We start from the raw sequence: 24,311 nt of genomic DNA, 5'->3' as shown, positions 1-24,311 counted from the left end.
CCCTGCGTTACCTCTGCTACTTTTTGTATGAATATGACAAACAGTCATATTCAAACAAAAAGTCACCTTGTGTTGTTGGTGGTAATTCACACCATGCGGCAATTCTGCCTCAAAGAGACCTTTGCTGACAGCTGCACCAACCTGTTTTCACGCCAAACAGGTAGCAAGCCTTCATCCAGACACAAGGCTCCCAGATCCCAACACAGAGACCTGGCTTCTAAGCCCAGCTGCCTATTTAAGCACAGCCAGGTGCTGCCAAAACCCAGACCGCCATTTAAAATCCGGTCTGGTATTTGAACTCACCTGGCTGTAAATCAGCCCAGCAGCACATGCTGGGAGGAAAATACCTGTTTTCCCAGACCAAACCTCTCACTGTGTCACAACAGTCACTGAATGGATCTCTGAAAGACCCAAATCTAAGTTCTTGTGACATTGTTTTTTAGAGATATCTGACCCAAAATGATTGGCACTGGCCTACAAGTACTTTATTGCATCATCACTTAACTTAATATAATGTCAAAACCCTACAGTTTGAAACTGAATGCCGGTTTATATTTATTAACATTATTTTCTTTAAAGGGGTTATTTAATTCTAAAAATGCCCCCACACTGTCCAGCCCCTCCTATAGATCATACTTACCCCTCTCCCCAGCACCCGCATTACTCTGGATCCCTGAATGGCTGCCTCTGCATCTCCCCATCGCGCGGATCAAAACATCCGGCGACAGAGTGGGGGTGAGGGGGGGGTGCCGCCAATAGCAGGCCACGACGGTGACCAGACCCTTGTATCGGGGATCCAGAGTGACGCATGTGCCGTGGAGCGGGGTAATTATGATCTATAGAAGGGGTCTGGGCATTGCGGCTGGCATTTTTAGAATTGGATAACCCCTTTAACATAGGAACCCATCTATAAAAATGTATTCTTGGGTACCGCCTTCAAAAATGACACAGAATTTACCATTTGCATATTCACTTACAAAATTGTCATCTTTAATGTAAGTAAATTACATCTAGACCATACAACTAGTGTGAGTTTTTGACAGCTTTCGATACATAAAATATCCCACAAGGTATTGCAAAAGCTTGTGACAAAAAAGCTGATAAATGGTTTGTAAATATGGCACATTTATCATCCCATATCTATCTGTCTGTGACAGTTTTTATGAATGTGGCCAACTATTTTCATTCTCAGGTCACATATTTAGTCATCAATCAATAATATGGTACAATATCTATTGGTTATAACATGGTTCAGAATGTGTTTTTTAAGCCTGGGAACAAGCTACATTCATATCAATTCTGAACATGTTCAAACAGGTTTATTCTATTCATCTCTAGTACATAATTCTGAATAGCAATGCTCGTGTTTGATTTGGCTGAAGGAAAATGTTTGTGACCTTGCAGCTTAATTCCAGTATTTTCAATGTCTGAACGTCAAAGATTTAGAGAACAATTTCTTTCTGGACAACATCTTGTAAAGAGATGTTAACAAGTATGCAAACCCAATATTAAAACCCCATCTTATGTGTGATATTATGACTAATGAAATGTCCTCAGTATGTTGTATGTTGTTTTTAAGTATATTTGGTGCCTGCACTGCTACATCTACATTGCTATAAATATTAAAAGATGGCATAATTGATGTCTTCTTACATCCTGACAACACAATATAATTATCTTTGGTTATACACAGAGAGAATAACAGCATGTATCACTTCTGTAGCTGATATTTTTCTTACAAACTTGTGTGCAATGGCTCATCACAAAGAATACATTTGTTCTGCTAGAAATAAAACATGCATTTTTGTGTGTCTCATATATATATATATATATGTATATATATATATATATATATATATATATACAGTATATAAAAATTATCCATTGACTTATATAATGTATCTGTAACATGTATAAAATTCTAAAGTATTTTATATGCTTTACAAAGCTTCAATAGCCTCTATTTAAGAGTATGGCATTTGGCATGTCCAGATCAATATGTCCCTTCAAAAAGCTAATTTAAACCCCTATAGATCTAATATTGATGGATATTCTTAAGGATAGGTCATCAATTTTAAAAGCCTGGGTAACTCCTTCATGGAGTCTGTCACCTCCCAAATAGTTTTGGAATACGCATACTGCCCTTACTCTTTGTTCTTGCTATTGATCGAACATTGATGATTGGAATAAGGGACAACCCAAGGGTGGTTGATTTTGGAATTAGGGAGAGAGGGGACAAAATCTCGTATACAGATGACCTATTGATTGTTGTTAAAGATATAAATAGTATAATATGTTATGTAGTGCACATTATAGAAGAATCTGCCTCCTTTTAAGGGATTCAGATTAACTGGTGTTTAGATTACAAGGATAAAGGGTTATACATTGCAAGGCTTAAATCCCCAGAATGGCTTCAAGAATTTAGACAAAGCACGCTATTTTCCTGAACTAAATTTTTCCCATTGATGAAAAAACTCTGTCCTAATATTAGTATATGGAATAAACTCATATTAAATAAGGCTAGTTTCACATCTCTGGTATTGTGATCTGGCAGACAGTCTCGGCAGAGAAAGCTGGAAATTGGCTGGACACAAACTGTAGCATGCATTGGTTTCTGTCCAGCTGATTCTCGGCATATTTCCCAGTTGTGGCTGGATCTCCGCCGGACCCCGTTATAGTTAATGGGCATTTCATTTGCATCTGGCAACATCGGATCCGGAGAATTCCAGCAGGATGTTCTCTGCTGGAACAGCCTGCCGGAATTGCTGCCGGAGATGTGAAACGAGCCTAAGGCTAATAAGATCGATTTTAATAAGCATGATAATCCTTCCCCATTGAATGTATGTTTTAACAAATGGCCCAGCATACATATATTTATGATAAAATATTTAGGGCTATAGAGAATGTGCTTAACCCCTTCAGGACACAGCCTTATTTCACCTTAAGGACCAGGCCATTTTTTGCAAATCTGACCAGTGTCACTCTAAGTGGTGATAACTTTAAAACACTTTGACTTATCCAGGCCATTCCGAGATAGTTTTTTCGTCACATATTGTACTTCATGACACTGGTAAAATGAAGTAAAAAAATTCATTTTTATTTATAAACAAATACCAACTTTACCAAAAATCTGTAAAAAATTGCAAATTTCCAAGTTTCAATTTCCAAGTATTACTTCTATAATACATAGTAATACCTACAAAAATAGTTATTACTTTACATTCCCCATATGTCTACTTCGTGTTTGAATCAATTTGGGAATGATATTTTATTTTTGGGGGATGTTACAAGGCTTAGAAGTTTAGAAGCAAATCTTTAAATTTTTTTGAAATTTTCAAAAACCCACTTTTTAGGGACCAGTTCAGGTCTGAAGTCACTTTGTGAGGCTTACATAATAGAAACCACCCAAAAATGACCCCATTCTAGAAACTACACCCCTCAAATGTATTCAAAACTGATTTTACAAACGTCGTTAACCCTTTAGGTGTTCCACAAGAGTTAATGGCAAATGGTGATAAAATTTCAGAATTTAGATTTTTTGGCAAATTTTCCATTTTAATCTATTTTTTCCAGTAACAAAGCAAGGGTTAACAGCCAAACAAAATGCTATATTTATTGCCTCGATTCTGTCGTTTTCAAAAACACCCCATATGTGGCAGTAAACTACTGTACAGGCACACGGTAGGGCGTTAAGGGAAAGGTGCACCGTATGGTTTTTGGAAGGCAGATTTTGCTGGACTGGTTTATTTACACCATGTCCCATTTGAAGCCCCCCTGATGCACCCCTTGAGTAGAAACTCCAAAACAGTGAGCCCATTTTAGAAACTACGGGATAGGGTGGCAGTTTTGTTGGTACTAGTTTAGGGTACATATGATTTTTGGTTGTTCTATATTACACTTTTTGTGAGGCAAGGTAACAAGAAATAGCTTTTTTGGCACCGTTTTTTTTTGTTATTTCCAACATTCATCTGACAGGTTAGATCATGTGGTATTTTTATAGAGCAGGTTGTCATGGACGCGGCGATACCTAATATGTATACAATTTTTTTATTTATGTAAGTTTTACACAATGATTTAATTTTTGAAACAAAAAAAATCATGTTTTAGTGTCTCCATAGTCTGAGAGCCATAGTTTTTTCAGTTATCTTAGGTAGGGTCTCATTTTTTGTGGGATGAGATGACGGTTTGATTGGCACTATTTTGGGGTGCATATGACTTTTTGATCGCTTGCTATTGCACTTTTTGTGACGTAAGATGACAAAAAATGACTTTTTTTACACCGTTTTTAATTTTATTTTTTTACGGTGGTTACCTGAAGGGTTAGGTCATGTGATATTTTTATAGAGCCGGTCGATATGGACGCGGCGATACCTAATATGTATTTTTTTAATATTTATTTAACCACTTAAGGACCACAGGTTTATACCCCCCTAAAGACCAGGCCCTTTTTTACAAATCGGCACTACACTACTTTCACCGTTTATTGCTCGGTCATGCAACTTACCACCCAAATGAATTTTACCTCCTTTTCTTCTCACTAATAGAGCTTTCATTTGGTGGTATTTCATTGCTGCTGACATTTTTACTTTTTTTGTTATTAATCGAAATTTAACGATTTTTTTGCAAAAAAATGACATTTTTCACTTTCAGTTGTAAAATTTTGCAAAAAAAACGAGATCCATATAGAAATTTTGCTCTAAATTTATAGTTCTACATGTCTTTGATAAAAAAAAAAATGTTTGGGTAAAAACAAATGGTTTGGGTAAAAGTTATAGCGTTTACAAACTATGGTACAAAAATGTGAATTTCCGCTTTTTGAAGCAGCTCTGACTTTCTGAGCACCTGTCATGTTTCCTGAGGTTCTACAATGCCCAGACAGTACAAACACCCCACAAATGACCCCATTTCGGAAAGTACACACCCTAAGGTATTCGCTGATGGGCATAGTGAGTTCATAGAACTTTTTATTTTTTGTCACAAGTTAGCGGAAAATGATGATTTTTTTTTATTTTATTTTTTTTCCTACAAAGTCTCATATTCCACTAACTTGTGACAAAAAATAAAAACTTCTATGAACTCACTATGCCCATCACGAAATACCTTGGGGTCTCTTCTTTCCAAAATGGGGTCACTTGTGGGGTAGTTATACTGCCCTGGCATTCTAGGGGCCCAAATGTGTGGTAAGGAGTTTGAAATCAAATTCTGTAAAAAATGACCAGTGAAATCCGAAAGGTGCTCTTTGGAATGTGGGCCCCTTTGCCCACCTAGGCTGCAAAAAAGTGTCACACATCTGGTATCTACGTACTCAGGAGAAGTTGAGGAATGTGTTTTGGGGTGTCATTTTACATATACCCATGCTGGGTGAGATAAATATCTTGGTCAAATGCCAACTTTGTATAAAAAAATGGGAAAAGTTGTCTTTTGCCAAGATATTTCTCTCACCCAGCATGGGTATATGTAAAATGACACCCCAAAACACATTCCCCACCTTCTCCTGAGTACGGCAATACCAGATGTGTGACACTTTTTTGCAGCCTAGGTGGGCAAAGGGGCCCATATTCCAAAGAGCACCTTTCGGATTTCACAGGTCATTTTTTACAGAATTTGATTTCAAACTCCTTACCACACATTCGGGCCCCTAGAATGCCAGGGCAGTATAACTACCCCACAAGTGACCCCATTTTGGAAAGAAGACACCCCAAGGTATTCCGTGAGGGGCATGGAAAGCTCCTAGAATTTTTTATTTTTTGTCACAAGTTAGTGGAAAATGATGATTTTTTTTTTTTTTTTTTCATACAAAGTCTCATATTCCACTAACTTGTGACAAAAAATAAAAACTTCCATGAACTCACTATGCCCATCAGCGAATACCTTGGGGTCTCTTCTTTCCAAAATGGGGTCACTTGTGGGGTAGTTATACTGCCCTGGCATTCTAGGGGCCCGAATGTGTGGTAAGGAGTTTGAAATCAAATTCTGTAAAAAATGACCTGTGAAATCCGAAAGGTGCTCTTTGGAATATGGGCCCCTTTGCCCACCTAGGCTGCAAAAAAGTGTCACACATCTGGTATCTCTGTATTCAGGAGAAGTTGAGGAATGTGTTTTGGGGTGTCTTTTTACATATACCCATGCTGGGTGAGATAAATATCTTGGTCAAATGCCAACTTTGTATAAAAAAAATGGGAAAAGTTGTCTTTTGCCAAGATATTTCTCTCACCCAGCAGGGGTATATGTAAAATGACACCCCAAAACACATTCATGGAAGTTTTTATTTTTTGTCACAAGTTAGTGGAATATGAGATTTTGTATGAAAAAAAAAAAAATCTGCATTTTCCACTAACTTGTGACAAAAAATAAAAAATTCTAGGAACTTGCCATGCCCCTCACGGAATACCTTGGGGTGTCTTCTTTCCAAAATGGGGTCACTTGTGGGGTAGTTATACTGCCCTGGCATCCAGGGGCCCTAATGTGTGGTAAGTAGGTAAATGACCTGTGAAATCCTAAAGGTGCTCTTTGGAATATGGGCCCCTTTGCCCACCTAGGCTGCAAAAAAGTGTCACACATGTGGTATCGCCGTATTCAGGAGAAGTTGGGGAATGTGTTTTGGGGTGTCATTTTACATATACCCTTGCTGGGTGAGAGAAATATCTTGGCAAAAGACAACTTTTCCCATTTTTTTATACAAAGTTGGCATTTGACCAAGATATTTCTCTCACCCAGCATGGGTATATGTAAAATGACACCCCAAAACACATTCCCCAACTTCTCCTGAGTACGGCGATACCAGATGTGTGACACTTTATTGCAGCCTAGATGCGCAAAGGTGCCCAACTTCCTTTTAGGAGGGCATTTTTAGACATTTGGATACCAGACTTCTTCTCACGCTTTGGGGCCCCTAGAATGCCAGGGCAGTATAAATACCCCACATGTGACCCCATTTTGGAAAGAAGACACCCCAAGGTATTCAATGAGGGGCATGGCGAGTTCATAGAAATTTTTTTTTTTTTGGCACAAGTTAGCGGAAATTGATATTTTTAATTTTTTTCTCACAAAGTCTCCCGTTCCGCTAACTTGGGACAAAAATTTCAATCTTTCATGGACTCAATATGCCCCTCACGGAATACCTGGGGGTGTCTTCTTTCCGAAATGGGGTCACATGTGGGGTATTTATACTGCCCTGGCATTCTAGGGGCCCTAAAGCGTGAGAAGAAGTCTGGAATATAAATGTCTAAAAAATTTTACGCATTTGGTTTCCGTGAGGGGTATGGTGAGTTCATGTGAGATTTTATTTTTTGACACAAGTTAGTGGAATATGAGACTTTGTAAGAAAAAAAAAATAATAATTCCGCTAACTTGGGCCAAAAAAATGTCTGAATGGAGCCTTACAGAGGGGTGATCAATGACAGGGGGGGTGATCAATGACAGGGGGGTGATCAGGGAGTCTATATGGGGTGATAACCACAGTCATTGATCACGCCCGTGTAAGGCTTCATTCAGACGTCCGTATGCGTTTTGCGGATCCGATCCATCTATCAGTGCATCCGTAAAAATCATGCGGACATCTGAATGGAGCTTTACAGGGGGTAATCAATGACAGGGGGGTGATCAGGGAGTCTATATGGGGTGATCACCACAGTCATTGATCATGCCCCTGTAAGGCTTCATTCAGACGTCCGGATGCGTTTTGCGGATCCGATCCATCTATCAGTGGATCCGTAAAAATCATGCGGACGTCTGAATGGAGCTTTACAGGGGGGTAATCAATGACAGGAGGGTAATCAATGACAGGGGGGTGATCAGGGAGTCTATATGGGGTGATCACCACAGTCATTGATCACGCCCCTGTAAGGCTTCATTCAGACGTCCGGATGCGTTTTGCGGATCCGATCCATCTATCAGTGGATCCGTAAAAATCATGCGGACATCTGAATGGAGCTTTACAGGGGGGTGATCAATGACAGGGGTGTAATCAATGACAGGGGGGTGATCAGGGAGTCTATATGGGGTGATAACCACAGTCATTGATCACGCCCCTGTAAGGCTTCATTCAGACGTCCGGATGCGTTTTGCGGATCCGATCCATCTATCAGTGCATCCGTAAAAATCATGCGGACATCTGAATGGAGCTTTACAGGGGGGTAATCAATGACAGGGGGGTGATCACCACAGTCATTGATCATGCCCCTGTAAGGCTTCATTCAGACGTCCGGATGCGTTTTGCGGATCCGATCCATCTATCAGTGCATCCGTAAAAATCATGCGGACATCTGAATGGAGCTTTACAGGGGGGTAATCAATGACAGGGGGGTGATCACCACAGTCATTGATCACGCCCCTGTAAGGCTTCATTCAGACGTCCGTATGCGTTTTGCGGATCCGATCCATCTATCAGTGCATCCGTAAAAATCATGCGGACATCTGAATGGAGCTTTACAGGGGGGTGATCAATGACAGGGGTGTAATCAATGACAGGGGGGTGATCAGGGAGTCTATATGGGGTGATCACCACAATCATTGATCATGCCCCTGTAAGGCTTCATTCAGACGTCCGGATGCGTTTTGCGGATCCGATCCATCTATCAGTGCATCCGTAAAAATCATGCGGACATCTGAATGGAGCTTTACAGGGGGGTGATCAGGGAGTCTATATGGGGTGATCACCACAGTCATTGATCATGCCCCTGTAAGGCTTCATTCAGACGTCCGGATGCGTTTTGCGGATCCGATCCATCTATCAGTGGATCCGTAAAAATCATGCGGACGTCTGAATGGAGCTTTACAGGGGGGTAATCAATGACAGGGGGGTAATCAATGACAGGGGGGTGATCAGGGAGTCTATATGGGGTGATCACCACAGTCATTGATCACGCCCCTGTAAGGCTTCATTCAGACGTCCGGATGCGTTTTGCGGATCCGATCCATCTATCAGTGGATCCGTAAAAATCATGCGGACGTCTGAATGGAGCTTTACAGGGGGGTGATCAATGACAGGGGGGTGATCAATGACAGGGGGGTGATCAGGGAGTCTATATGGGGTGATCAGGGATGATCAGGGGCTAATAAGGGGTTAATAAGTGACGGGGGGGGGTGTAGTGTAGTGTAGTGGTGCTTGGTGCTACTTTACTGAGCTACCTGTGTCCTCTGGTGGTCGATCCAAACAAAGGGGACCACCAGAGGACCAGGTAGCAGGTATATTAGACGCTGTTATCAAAACAGCGTCTAATATACCTGTTAGGGGTTAAAAAAAACACATCTCCAGCCTGCCAGCGAACGATCGCCGCTGGCAGGCTGGAGATCAACTCTCTTACCTTCCGTTCCTGTGAGCGCGCGCGCCTGTGTGCGCGCGTTCACAGGAAATCTCGGCTCACGCGAGATGACGCCTATTGGCGTTAGCGTAGCCTGGGGGAGCCGCCGCAATGACGCCTTTCGGCGTTACAGTTGCGGGAAGTGGTTAAGTTTTACACAATGATTTCATTTTTTAAACAAAAAAAATCATGTTTTAGTGTTTCCATAGTCTAAGAGCCATAGTTTTTTCAGTTTTTGGGCGATTATCTTGGGTAGGGTATGATTTTTGCAGGATTAGATGACGGTTTGATTGGTACTATTTTGGCGTACATGCGACTTTTTTGAACACTTTTATTACCTTTTTTGGGTCGTAAGGTGGGCAAAATTTTAATTTCCTCATAGTTTTTATAGATCAGGTTGTTACGGACGTGGCGATACCTAATATGTGTAGTGTATTTTTTATTTTTATATTTTATTCAGTGAAAAATGTTTTTTTTTTAATCTTTACTTTTTTCACTTTTTTTTACATTTTTTTGACCCAGACCCACTTGGTTCTTGAAGATCCAGTGGGTCTGATGTCTGTATAATACAGTACAGTACACTATATAGCGCATTGTACTGTATTTTACTTACACTTTGTCTGAACAGGTCTATGCCTTCAGCACAGATCTGTTCAGCACCATGGGGGGGCTCCCTCCCTCTGTGACCCCATCCTGTCTGGGGGCTGCAAAGGCACAGCAGCCCCCCGATGGGAGAGGGAGGGAGCCCCCTGACTGTTAACCTTTTCAATACAGCGGTCCGTACGGACCGCGGTATGGAAAGGGTTAAACGGCTGACATCACAGCACAGATGTCAGCCATTTATACCAGAGTGTCAGCAATGTGCTGATGCTCTGGTATAACCACTGGACGCTAATGAATATTCAAGAGGAGGCGGGCGGGGGATCGCGATCCCGCCTGCCACATCGCCCGCCTCCCACACCGCCTGCAACCCCCCCCTGCACCACCCGCTGGCATAAAATCATTCAGGGGTGCAGAATCTATATTTTCGGCATATTAAAGTTTCTGATCCCCGCGGTCAGGGACCGCGGGGATCAGAAACTGCAGAGAAAGCGCAGCAAACCGCAGGTCTGAATTGACCTGCAGTTTGCTGCGATCGCCGACACGGGGGGGTCACGGGACCCTCCCGCGCATTTAGCTGAGGTGCCTGCTCAATAATTTGAGCAGGCACCTTGTTCCGATCACCTCCCGCCGGGCGGCTGTGATCGGAACACCACATGACGTACCGGTATGTCATGTGTCCTTAAGGACTCGGGAAACATGCCGTACCAGTACGTCATGTGTCCTTAAGGGGTTAATTAGGTAATTTGGGGTGGTAAAAGAGTAGGGATAAAGCTAGCATATTTGACATTGTCATATAAACAAGGGGGGCTGGAAATCCCATTCCCTAATATTACAATTTCTTATTTGGCTTAAGTCCTTGCATTTTTGATGAAATGGGAACAGTTTGATTTTATTGTATTCTTTGTGGAGGATATTTTGAGACCTATCCCGAACATTTTTGCCCTGTTGGAATGCTATCAATTAAGTAATGGGTGGCTGAGTGCAGTTTCTATTCTGAATTTGTTGATCAAGATTTGGAAGAAATTTAAGGCGCTTGATTGTTGATCACTGTACATCACTAGTGTTGATCATATATATTCGAATCGCGAATATCGGCACTTCGAGAATTTGCGAATATTTAGAATATAGTGATATATATTCATAATTTTGAAGATTCTAGATTTTTTTTTCATCAGTAACCTCCCTTTTTGCTTGTGGGCCAATGAGAAGGCTGCAATGTCTTTGTCTGAGCTTAGCAACATCCCTATCAACCAATAGGAAAGCTGCTTACCCCTTACTATATAAGAACCTCCCCAGCAGTCATTTTCTACAGTTTTTTTTTAAAGTTCTGAGAGAGACAACAGTGTCATTGCTGTGCCCTGTTTTTTCCACACTACGGTAGATAGATAGTTAGATAGCTTAAATATATAATACAGATAGTTAGTGTAGGTTATATCCTGATATAGTGTAGCTGTTGCACTGCAGGGTGTTAGGTAGTGTGATAGGTTCTGCTGTCCATACATATATGCAGACCTGCTAAAATGTGATGTTTCACGTATTTTGCTAAAATATTCGCATCTTTAGTGCCGATTTGCGCAATCGCAAATATATTGTAGCACTCTAACTGCATATAAAGCCATTTTTAATGTTCTGCTATGCCAACCATTTTCTCCAGTTTCAGGAAACTTCTTGCAGCTTTGAAAATGTAGCAAAAGTGACCCATGCCTGTATTTCACACGCATTACGCAAATATTATATTGCCGATTTTTCACGATCAAGAAAATAATCTCAAATTTTGCGAATATATGATGAATATTCGCGCAAATATTCATTAAATATTGCAAATTTGAATTTAGCCCCTGCCGCTTATCACTATACATCACTCCTATATGGTATAACAAGTTGCTAGAGGAAGAAACTAAATTCAAGGAAAGCACCTTTTGGACCTCGAAAGGATTTTTTTCATTGCACAATTGATTTGAATTAAGATCTATTGAATCACTATAGAGGAAATGGGTCACAATAAGGAATTAGCTTTTAGGTTTGCAGAAAAAAAGTCAATATTTAAAGGCTTAAAAAACAAAAGAACTCCTTACAGTAAGTAATCCCAAATTAGTTAACTTTGTAGTTGGGTGGAAAGGTGAAAGTAAACTTCTAGAGATGAGAAGTTCTCAAAAGTTTGATTCAGCTGCTTCACTGAATTTCACACCAAAATTTGCTCTGTGACAAATTACTTAGTCACAAAGCACATTTCTTTGTGAGTAGCGGGCACAATGACGGGGGACAGCAGTAGTTCTGCACCCCGTCATTGAACCCCTCAGATGCCACATTCATCGCTGATTGCTGTATCTAAGATGGCCATTGAGGGCTGTTAGGGGTTGATATGTTAAAAAAAAAAATCTAAAAATAATGCTCATCTTATCCATTTGCTTTTGAAGAGTCCATCATGGCCATCTTGATTGAAGATCCGGCGTAAAAGCTTGCATGGTGCGTGATGACATCATCATGCTGGCCTGTGTGGTGATGTGTGAGTATGATTTTTCTTTTTTAGGGAAAATTGGTTCGTTACTAGTGTTGATCGAGCACCAAAGTGCTCGGGTTCTCTGGTGCTCGAGTAGAACACTTTGGGATGCTCGGGTGCTCTACAGAGCACCAGAGCACAATGGAAGTCAAAGGGAGAACCAGAGAATTAAACCTGGCCCCCCTGCTCTGAAGAGGGGAGGGTGTCTGGTTCTCAGGGAAAGGTCAGAAATTGATGGAAACACCACCGAAATGGTTTGAGAACAGCATGGGGAGGATGTCTGATGCATCTTGGACTCCCAGGTCACTGCTGGGAATGATGTTGTCAGAGTAGTACGCAACTTTTACAGACTGACAATAATACGCACAAAACTGAAGATAAAAATCGATTTTAGAGAAAAAAATTGTTAGGAAACATTCTTTCCTGTATATATTCTCTTGTATATAAAGTGCAAGTGCTGCCAAAAATTACAAGGAAGAGGCACTCCGATACAACCTGTATATCACTTAAGGAGGGCCTCATTCACATTGTGGTACAATTGTTCAGGTAGTTGGACTCCTGCACTCATAAAGCCTATGCACTAACTGAAAGGGCTGCCAAAAATACCAAGCAACCGGCACTCCGATATACCCTTTATTACACATAAAAGAGGGCATCATACACACCCTTGAAAAATTAAGATTGATGGCCTGCTGGTAACCCTCTAAAACATTAGGGCCAAGAGCCTGCTGCTGATCTGACCATCTAAAACATTAGGGGTGAGGGTCTGCTGCTGAGCTGACCATCTAAAACATTAGGGGTGAGGGCCTGCTGCTGATCTGACCATCTAAAACATTAAGAGTGAGGGAAGCCTAATAAGCATGTTGATATGATAGAGGAGGAGGAGAAGGATGAGAAAAGGAAGATTGAACCATATTCCGTTATTTGTGGTTGAAGGGGTGCATAGGAATACAGTGTATTCAATACACCATAAAAGCCACATTTAAAGTGCCTTTATGTCCAGCCGCTTTCCTCTGGTGGAGTAAAGAAGTCAGGGGCAATCCAGGCCTTGTTCATTTTGATAAGAGTTATAATCAGTTATTATCTCCCCAGCAGCACTAAATACCCGCTCTGACAAAACGCTGGCGGCAGGGCAGGCGGGCACCTCCAAGGCATATAGCGCCAGTTCGTGCCACGTGTCCAGCTTGGACACCCAATAGTTGTAAGGCACAGAGGGATCACTGAGGACACTGACACAGTCTGCTACGTACTCCTTCACCATCTTCCAAAATGTTTCCCTCCTTGTGACACTAAGCCACGCATCAGGGTGAGGGTGCTGGCGGGGTGTCATGAAACTGTCCCAAGCCTTGGAGAGTGTTGCCCTGCCTCTGTTGGAACTGCTGTTTGCTCCCCTCATCTTCTCTTCTCGGTTGCCCAAGGAACTATGGACTCTGCCGCCAGCATTGTCAGTTGGAAATTTTTGAAGCAATTTTTCCACAAGAACCTTCTGATATTGCACCATTTTGCTAGTCCTCTCCACCACAGGAATGAGAGATGAGAAGTTCTCTTTGTATCAGGGGTCAAGAAGGGTGAACAACCAGTAATCGGTGTTGGCCAAAATGCGTATAACATGAGGGTCACGGGAAAGGCAGCATAACATGAAGTCAACCATATGTGCCACAGTCCCAACAGACAATACTTTGCTGTCCTCATCAGGAGGATTACTCTCAATCTCCTCACCCTTTTCCTCCTCTTTGGCCCATCCACGCTGAACAGATGGTATAAACCTGCTATGTGCACTACCCTCTGTAGCGGAGGCAACCGTCTCCTGCTCCTCCTCATCATCATAAAATTTGCGCTGAGAAGACAAACTGAGGGTGGTCTGGCTATCACCCTTTGTTCTGTCTTCCCCCATTTCCACCTCTTCCACATGCAAAGCATCCGCCTTCATTGTAAGCAGCGAGCGTTTCAGTAGACACAGAAGTGGGATGGTTACGCTGATAATAGCGTCATCGCTGCTCGCCATCTGTGCTGATTCCTCAAAGTTGTGTAAAACCTCACAGAGGTCAGATATCCATGCACACTCGTTGCTTGTGAAGAGCGGAAGCTGACTGGAAAGGCGACAACCATGTTGCAGCTGGTATTCCACTACTGCCCTCTGTTGCTCACAAAGCCTGACCAACATCTAGAAAGTGAAGTTCCAGCGCGTGCTCACGTCGTACAACAGTTGGTTTAGCTGGCAATTGCAAGCGCTGCTGCAGCATTGCCAGACAGGCGGCAGCTGTAGATGACTTTCAGAAATGTGCACACATGAGGCGCAGCTTCACCAGTAGCTCAGGCAAATTGGGGTAGGTTTTGAGAAACCGCTGAACCACTAAGTTGAACACGTGGGCTAGGCATGGTATGTGTGTGAGCTTGCCAAGCTCCAAAGCCGCCACCAAGTTACGGCCATTATCAGACACAACTATGCCTGGTTGTAGGTTGAGTGGCGAGAGCCACAGCTCAGACTGGTCCCTTATAGCAAATTAGTTTCAGCACGGCCTGTTGCCGCTTCCCCACTGCAGTGCAACACTGCTTCCAGCTACCTACTGATGGCTGACTGCTGCCGCAAGATGAGAAATCAGGGGTGGAAGTGGAGGAGGAGGTGGATGAGGAGAAGAGGGGGTTGCAGACACTTATGTAGGTGGCGGCAGAAATCCTGATGGAAGTAGGGCCCGCAATCCTTGTCATCAGTAGCACCGGAGCCATCCCAGGATACGAATCGCTCCCGGCCTCCACAAGATTCACCCAGTGTTCCATCAGGGAAATGCAGCGTCCCTGGCCGAAAGCACTTGTCCATGTGTCAGTCGTTAAGTGGACCTTCCCAATAACTGCGTTGGTCAGGGCATGGGTGATGTTACGCGACACATGCTGGTGTAAGGCGGGGACTGCAAACCTTGAAAAATAGTGGCGGCTGGGGACTGAGTAACTAGCCACTGCCATCACACTGCGGAAAGCCTCATTGTCCACAAGCCTAAATGGCAACATTTCCAGGGCCAGCAATTTGGAAAGGTGCGCATTTAGTGCTATGGCCTGTGGGTGGGTGGCTGGGTATTTGCGCTTTCGTTCAAAGGCCTGGGGTATGGACATCTGTACGCTGCGCTGGGACATAGAAGTGGATGTGCTAGCTGATGGTGCTTGCGAAGTTCCATGTGCAGGGCGGGAGCATCCGGACCTGTGTCTTGGACAGGGGATTTGCCAGCACATAACACGGGGAAGATGAGGCATTGGTGTGACCTGCAGACACTGATTGTGGACCCAGGTGTTCGGCCCACCTATTAGGGTGCTTTGATGCCATGTGGCGGATCATGCTGGTAATTGTGAGGTTGCTAGTGTTCACGCCCCTTCTCATTTTGGTATGGCACAGGTTGTAAATGACAATTCTTTTATGCTCCACATTTTCCTCAGAAAAGCATTAGACTGCAGAACACATACCTCTTGGCAAGGGAAATTTACGCAAGGGGGTGCTCCGGGGAACAGTTGCAGGCATGTTTGGTGTGGCCCGCCTTCTCGCTTTTGCCACCCCACTGCCTCTTCCAGCCTGCTGCGGTGCTGCGGATCCCTTTCCCTCTGTACTGCTGTCCTCGCTCGGCTTGCGACCTTCCAAATTAGGGTCAGTGATTCATCATTCACCACCTCCTCTTCCACTTCATCACTCTGGTCATCCTCCTGACTTGTTGACCTAACAAGAACCTCACTTATTGACAACTGTGTCTCATCCTCATCATCAACCTCTTGAGACACTAATTGCGGTTGACTTATTGTCAACTGTGTCTCGTCATCATCATCCACCTTGTGAAACACTAATTGCCATTCCCCACCGTCATCTCCTTCTGACTGTGGAAGCTCAAGAGTTTGGGAATCAGTGCACAAGATCTCCTCATGTCCCTCTTCAAGCGGGCTTGGTGAGAGGCCCAAATCAAGGAATGCTGATGAAAAGAGCTCCTCGGAAGATTTGAGTGTGGGATTACTTGTTTGCCAAGACTCTCCATGGTGGGAGGAAGGAGGATCAGGGTGAGGATTCTGTTGACCAGACTCTTGGATACTGAGACTGGACTTTGTGGAAGACAGGGTGGTGCTTAACCGACTGGAAGCATTATCTGCTGCAATCCAACCGACCACCCGGTCATATTGGTGTGACTTTGAGAGTGGTGTCCTGCGTCGCCCTGCAAACTGGGACATTAAGCTAGGTATCGTGGATGAGTGTGTTTCTTGTGCTCTGGCAGCAGGCACAGTTTCACCGAGCCCAGGGGCATGGCCTCTTCGTGCACCATCAGCAGCACAGCCACTTCCCCGTCCCTTTCTGCTCGCCTTGCACATATTGCTTGCAAGTATGTTATACGTACAATAGTGCAGGTTTTGTATGTGTATGCGGAAATAAATGACACTGAATGTCACAGATATTTAGGATGCGCAAGCGTTATACAGGAGATGTAGCGCAGGTTATGTTGCTGTCACCAGTGGCTAAGACAAAATTTCACTGAATGTCTCAGATATTTTGGATACGCAAATGTTATACAGGAGATATATCGCAGGTAATGTCGCTGTCACTAGCGGCTAAGAAAAAATTACACTGAATGTCACAGATATTTAGGATGCGCAAACATTATATAGGAGATGTAGCGCAGGTAATGTCGCTGTCACCAGCGGCTAAGAAAAAATTACACTGAATGTCACAGATATTTAGGATGCGCAAACGTTTTACACGAGATGTAGCGCAGGTAATGTCGTTGTCACCAGCGTCTAAGAAAAAATTACCCTTACTGTCACAGATATTTAGAATGCACAAATGTTATACAGGAGATGTAGCGCAGGTAATGTCGTTGTCACCAGCGGCTAAGAAAAAATTACATTGAATGTCACCGATTTTTAGGATGCGCAAATGTTATACAGGAGATGTGGCGCAGGTAATGTCACTGTCAGAAGCGGCCAAACAATTGTGCTGAATGTCACAGATATTTAGGATGCGCAAATGTAACACAACAGATGTAGCAGAGGTTGTGTCACTGTCAGCAGCGGCCAAACAATTGCACCCAATTTAGCGCAAGTTGCACTAATAATATATATTGCAGCCAGATAAAGCAATAGTCCTTAAAAGGACTTTTGGGTCTCTAACACCTTTCAACACTAAACCCTGCCTAAAAAAAAAGAAAAACAATTCCAGTCCCTACACTATCTGTCCCTTCTGCTGCAGCTCGCCCTGACTAAAGCTGAGCCGGACCACGTGTCATCGGGTGCTATATAGCACCCGATAACGTGTTCCGGCCAGCCAATCACTGTAATGCCAGCAACAAACATGGCTACGGCATTACAGTGAGTGCCAGTACTTCCCCGCAAGTTTATTGTCTGTGTAGCCAACAAACATGTGGTGAGGAGACTCGAGCATCGCGCTCGAGCACACGCAGTGTTCAGCTGAACACCGCGATGTGCCGAGCATCGCGATGCTGGAGTCAAAATGGTGTTTGGCCGACCATGCTCGCCCAACACTATTCGTTACCACAAAGCACTATTCCTGAAATTTAGATCGAAGTCCACTTTGTGAACTTCAATTAGCTCAACTCTACTTATTTCAATATAATATAGTAGGCTAAATGAAGTAGTAAATGAAGGTGTAACACATACACATAGAGCTAAGTGAGAAGCGGTTATAGTTGCTATGTCTTTTGAAATATGGTAAAACATGTGGGTTAATACTAAATATACTTTGAACTCTTCTTATACGGTGACTAAGTTTATAATTCTTCACTGATTATATTGTACCCCAAGCTGCCTGCATGGATTAAGAACTAACACATCTGGGCATTGCCCTAGATGTAATATGATGGACACTGATTTTTCTATTGTTATATGCATTTTAGGAGATTTACCACAAGGGTTAATGGAGACAAATGGTATAGGAGATAGATGCGTCATGAGGCTCCTCCAACTATAAAAGAATGGATGCATAGTATAAACTCAAGCAGAACTGTGGAGAAGTGGTGGTTACAACAAACAAAATGTATTTTCATAAGATACCTTGGTGTTTGTGGGAAAGGTTTATTAAAAGAAGGTACAGTATAATGTGATTTTGGATATTAATTTTTTTCAGGATATATGTGTGTTTCAAGGCACCTACCCTACATGGTGGTATTACTTTGAAACTGATTTTGGAGTTGATTTACCTCCGCTTAACCCTTTCCTGATATAGTGATTTTACGTCTTTGTGAATTTGTTAGTTTTTTTCCGCCTTAGTTTTTTTTTTTTTTTGCTTCCTGCTTTCCCAGGGAGCGTTCCTCGATTTCTGACTGGGGAATGCACGCCTAAACCAGAAACTCAAGCTTCTGGTTTTTAGCACTCTGACGCTGTGGTCACATTTGACCATGGCATCTAAGATATTAAATGTCCACAGTCGTTACTGCCAATCGTGGACATTAGCCCCTGCAGCGGATCGGGCGCCATCTTTAAAGACTGGACATACCTTTGCACCTACATCTTCATTGACTCCAGCTGTGTTTTTTCTTTTCTTGTAGCCTCTCCCATTTGGCCATTACCTGTGTCACTAGTTTGTGTGCAATGAATTATCAGGTGAGAAGGTCCCTAGAGGTCAATGTCAATGGAATATTATCTCAGCCATTAGCACTGTGAACTGTGCACCAGTTAATTCACCACTTTCGGACACTGAAACAGTTGTACATGCCTGCTATTAACCTTCTTTCAAACAAAAGCCATATACTTCAGAATATACAGTACATATATTATGTGACAGCAAAAGAAAGTAACCAGATAGTTATCAGTCAAACATGTTTGTGGAATACATTGACCCGCAGAAGCCTATAAGTACAGCATGGTACAAGATATATTTGAATCATTTTTTAACTCAAATGTATTCTACCATAACCCATAGATATGGTGTGAAAGAAGCCAGTGAGTACTAATAGTGTGAGTATGAGCTCTCACATGATAATTAGCAGATTAAAATCCAGTATACACCAAAGAATATTCTATCAACAAAGTCTTCTTCATAAATACAATGATAGTATCTCTTTATTCCAATACCAAAAGTACTGGTGAAAAGGACAATAAATCTAAGGTAATGTTCATATGATAAAATAGTGAAAAACAAGTTATTCTGCTCTGGAACTATCCAATTTAAAAATGCTTGCGGCACTATATTATCAAACAGCATTAAACGGCACCACAAAGAACTCCAATGAGAAACGATTGTACATGATTGCATATTTTAAAGTTTAAATTACAAAATTATCTCTCAATACAGACATGCCACACGGGGCCATTTTATTCATAAAGCAAATGGAATCGCAAAACCTGGCCTGTCAGTGGCACGTGACCAAAATTTGGTGTTATACTGTATCTGCTTATAAATAATTCCTTGAGCTGACAAAGTGGGGTCACCAAGGTATACTAAAGCCACTGAAGTGTCATGCTGACTGATCAGGTCAGTGTTGAATAGTGATAAGTGGCAAAGTCAATATTCGAATTTGCGATATTCGCTATTAAAATTCACGATTCGATGACTAGATTTGCGTTATACAAAATTCTATACCATTTGATTAACTGCCTGAATAAATAGAACGCTTAAAATACCATTTTATTAAATACTACTTATTAAAAACTTGTGGTTCTCCTACACATTAGTATATAGTTTTCCACTGTGGGAGATGTGTGCCAATATTGTTTATTTACAGTGTCAGTGTATATTAACACACAATGTATCACTTTCCCTTTAAAGTGGTGTCTATAAGATACAATGGGATGTTGTCCCAGGTTCACTCATTCATATGCAAGCCCTATTGTGTGCCAAATCTGGCCACCAGCACCATACATTATTAGATCCCTGGTCACATGCTGGATGTATGGTGCTGGTGGCCAGATTTGGCACATAAAACAATAGCGCTTGCATATGAATGAGTGATCCTGGGACAACATCCCATTGTTTCTTATAGACACCACTTTAAAAAACAAAACAATGACCTGCATAAGAGGGATAAGCTTAGCACCAGAGCTGCCTGCACACAGATGTCCCAGGTAATGCTCTTCACAGGACTATGCAACCCCCTAAATTGCTTGCACTGGACTGATGCCTGCCTAACAATACCTTACAACGGACAGCTGCCTCCATACCTACTGTAACAACATCTATAATTTGGCCCTGCTGATGACTCATAAGCTGTGTGCAAGACATTTTTGGGTGAGCAGCAGTGCTGAATGTACTAAATTACAAAATCAGATAGGTGTAACCTTAAAACTCAGGGACGACCCAGACTTTGCCCGACGTGAGACTTCCTTACAGACCTCTGTTGAAAGGTTTCAGAGCCTGATTAAGGAGCGTCAACACAGGCAATTTATTTGAGACCTCAACGAATTTAGGGAAAATCGAGCGTACAGTCAGTTCCAAGAACCTGTTGCCGCGTCTGAGATTTCGACCTCTGACGTCGATTCCTCGGATACAGACTCCTACCCTAGACCATACGGAGGTGGACCTAAGAGTGGTTCGTTCAGATCAAGAAGACGGGGGGGAAGAAGATGGCAAAGGGACGGACGTGGGGGGAGAGGGGGGTTGGCACGCGGAATGGGCTATGCCAATGCCTCCTCCTCCTCATCTCCCTCCATCTTTTCCAATCCATCTTCACAACCGTCTTTTTTAGAAAAGAGCCAGATTCCCTACCAATTACGGGATCGGGGCAGGACGAACAAAGGACAATAAATGACTTACAGATTATTAATCTGACTTCCCAGACACTTAGTGCGATAGAGATCGGGGTCCTTAAGAGGGGTCTTTCATTTGTACCGACTACCAACTTTAGTCTTTTTACATGGACCAAGGACCTCCATCTCTTTTGCCGGAGGTTAAAATGGCACAAATTCTTTAGGAACTCCAAAAGACAGACATGTGAGAGTCTTGGACTTGAAGAAGGGGACTTCGATGATCTACAAAATCTAACTGAATTAGGGGAGGAGAGTGGCCGTAACCCAGGGCAGGGTCCTTTCACCTTATTAAAACCTAAGAGTAAATGCATGCCACCCCCCTCCAATTACGAATGTGTGGACATCTTTCTCCAAATGGTCACCTCGGACCTGGAACAACTAGGTAAAATTAAACCCAGTGCCTTTAATCTTTCTCTTGCTGAAACACAAGCACTAAGAAATTTGGAGAAAGATGATTCCATTATTATCAAACCGTCCGATAAAGGTGGAAATTTAGTCATTCTTGATCACGAAGTCTACTTACATATGTGTATGGACCTTCTAAAAGACAGAGCAGGATATGAGATATTAACATCAAATCCGACTCTGCCTTTTTTTGAAGACCTTAAGACGCTACTATTGGGGGGTCTTAGTAACAAGGAGTTTCTTCTTCCCACACATCCATGTACAAGCGACCTTTTACGGGCTTCAACATACACAAGGGCACGACACCACTAAAGGGATGACCGATAGTCTCAGGGGTCAATTCCCTTACACAAAATTGTGGAATCTACCTTGATCGTGTTCTCAGGCAGTTCGTCGTGTCCCTACCAGCATACACGAGGTACACGATGGACTTCCTGGACAAGATAGATGCCCTCAATATGGATCCTGACTGTATCTTGGCTAGCATTGATGTAGAGTCGCTTTATAGTTCCATCACACATCACTATGGTCTTATTGCTGTAAAATATTTTTTGAAGACAAGAGGTACGCAATACGCGGCACATAATACCTTTATTCTACAGTTGTTGGAATTTACCCTGACACATATTTTTTTTTATTTTTAATGCCCGTTTCTACCACCAGCTCAGGGGGACGGCTATGGGAAGCCCGTGTGCCCCTTGTATGCCAACCTCCTCCTGGGCTGGTGGGAGGACACTCATGTATCCCCTGACCAACCGGTTTGGTGGGCTGAAAACATCATTTTTTGGACACAATATATTGACGACATCTTTTTGGTATGGAAAGGCGGGCCAGGAGAGTTGAAAAGGTTTATTACTGGACTTAATGACAACGAGATCGGCCTTCACTTCACTTACGAGTCATATCCTTGCACGATTACATTCTTGGATATTCGAGTAACCAAGGAGGAAGACAGACTCGTAACTGACATGTTTAGAAAAGCCACAGCCACAAATTCCTTGCTTCACTGGAAGAGCCACCACCCGACCCCCCCCTTAAACGGGGCATCCCAAGGGGTCAATACCTCCAAATAAGAAGAAACTGCTCGGAGAGTGGTGCCTTTTTCAGTGAGGCAAGGAAACTTCAGGACAGATTCAGGGGAAGGGGGTATCCACAGACGGTCTTAAATGAGGCCTTTAAAAATGCAAAACAGAAAAACCGTGTAGACCACCTGGTCCCAAAACCTAGGACCATAGATAAACATCAACCAATGCGTATCATCTCCACCTTTGACATAGCTAATCATGAAGTAATGACTGTCCTGAAGAGATATTGGCCTATTTTACGGATGGACTGTGACCTATCTGACGTTCTTACGGAACATCCCTCAGTAACGTATCGCAGAGGGAGGAGTATAAAAGATCGTCTTGTCCACAGCCACTTTACATCTCTGGCGAGGAAAGGGACATGGCTAGACCGTAAACCAATAGGCGTTTTCCGATGTGGCTTTTGTAAAGCATGCGAATACATGTCGACCGCCAAGACCATCACGTGTTCCGTAACCAAACAGACATTCGGGGTTAGGGATTTTGTCAATTGTAGAAGCAAGGGGACCATATACATCTGCCAGTGTCCTTGCCCTATGGATTATATAGGCAAAACAGTCAGAGAACTCAGGAGAAGGGTCTGTGAACACGTTAACGACATTGTTAAGAAAAACATGACACCTGTGGCTTCACATATTAATGAATGTCATGGGGGGGATCCTAAGTGTCTGAGATTCTCAGTCCTCAAATTGATACCACCATCACCCCGTGGGTGTGACTGGGACAGGAAGATCCTTCAGAAGGAATGTGAATGGATCCACCGGTTCCGGTCCCAGTCCCCCCTCAGAATAAATGAGAGACTAACATTCTCCTGCTTTCTCTGACTGACATTAGGAATACAATTGACACCCCTTCTTCCTTCCCATGTGTACTTTATTTTATTATTTTTTCGTATTTATATATTTTCTCTCTTGTCTTCGTTCTGTCGCTGTCATGTCGGTCTTATTCTCTTTACTGGAACCATTGGCCGGTAATAAATAATTTATTTGGGTTCTTTAACTGGCCAGGGTGAAGGAAGCATCCAAATTTAAGTACAGTACAGACCAAAAGTTTGGACACACCTTCTCATTCAAAGAGTTTTCTTTATTTTCAAGACTATGAAAATTGTAGATTCACACTGAAGGCATCAAAACTATGAATTAACACATGTGGAATTATATACATAACAAACAAGTGTGAAACAACTGAAAATATGTCATATTCTAGGTTCTTCAAAGTAGCCACCTTTTGCTTTGATTACTGCTTTGCACACTCTTGGCATTCTCTTGATGAGCTTCAAGAGGTAGTCCCCTGAAATGGTTTTCACTTCACAGGTGTGCTCTTTAAGGTTTAATAAGTGGGATTTCTTGCCTTATAAATGGGGTTGGGACCATCAGTTGCATTGAGGAGAAGTCAGGTGGATACACAGCTGATAGTCCTACTGAATAGACTGTTAGAATTGGTATTATGGCAAGAAAAAAGCAGCTAAGTAAAGAAAAACGAGTGGCCATCATTACTTTAAGAAATTAAGGTCAGTCAGTCAGCCGAAAAATTGGGAAAACTTTGAAAGTAAGGGCTATTTGACTATGAAGGAGAGTGATGGGGTGCTGCGCCAGATGACCTGGCCTCCACAGTCACCGGACCTGAACCCAATCGAGATGGTTTGGGGGTGAGCTGGACCGCAGAGTGAAGGCAAAAGGGCCAATAAGTGCT

The sequence above is a fragment of the Bufo bufo genome, chromosome 4 (genome assembly GCF_905171765.1).
Source record: "Bufo bufo chromosome 4, aBufBuf1.1, whole genome shotgun sequence".
NCBI lineage: Eukaryota > Metazoa > Chordata > Amphibia > Anura > Bufonidae > Bufo > Bufo bufo.
This window is presented reverse-complemented; position numbering follows the sequence as displayed.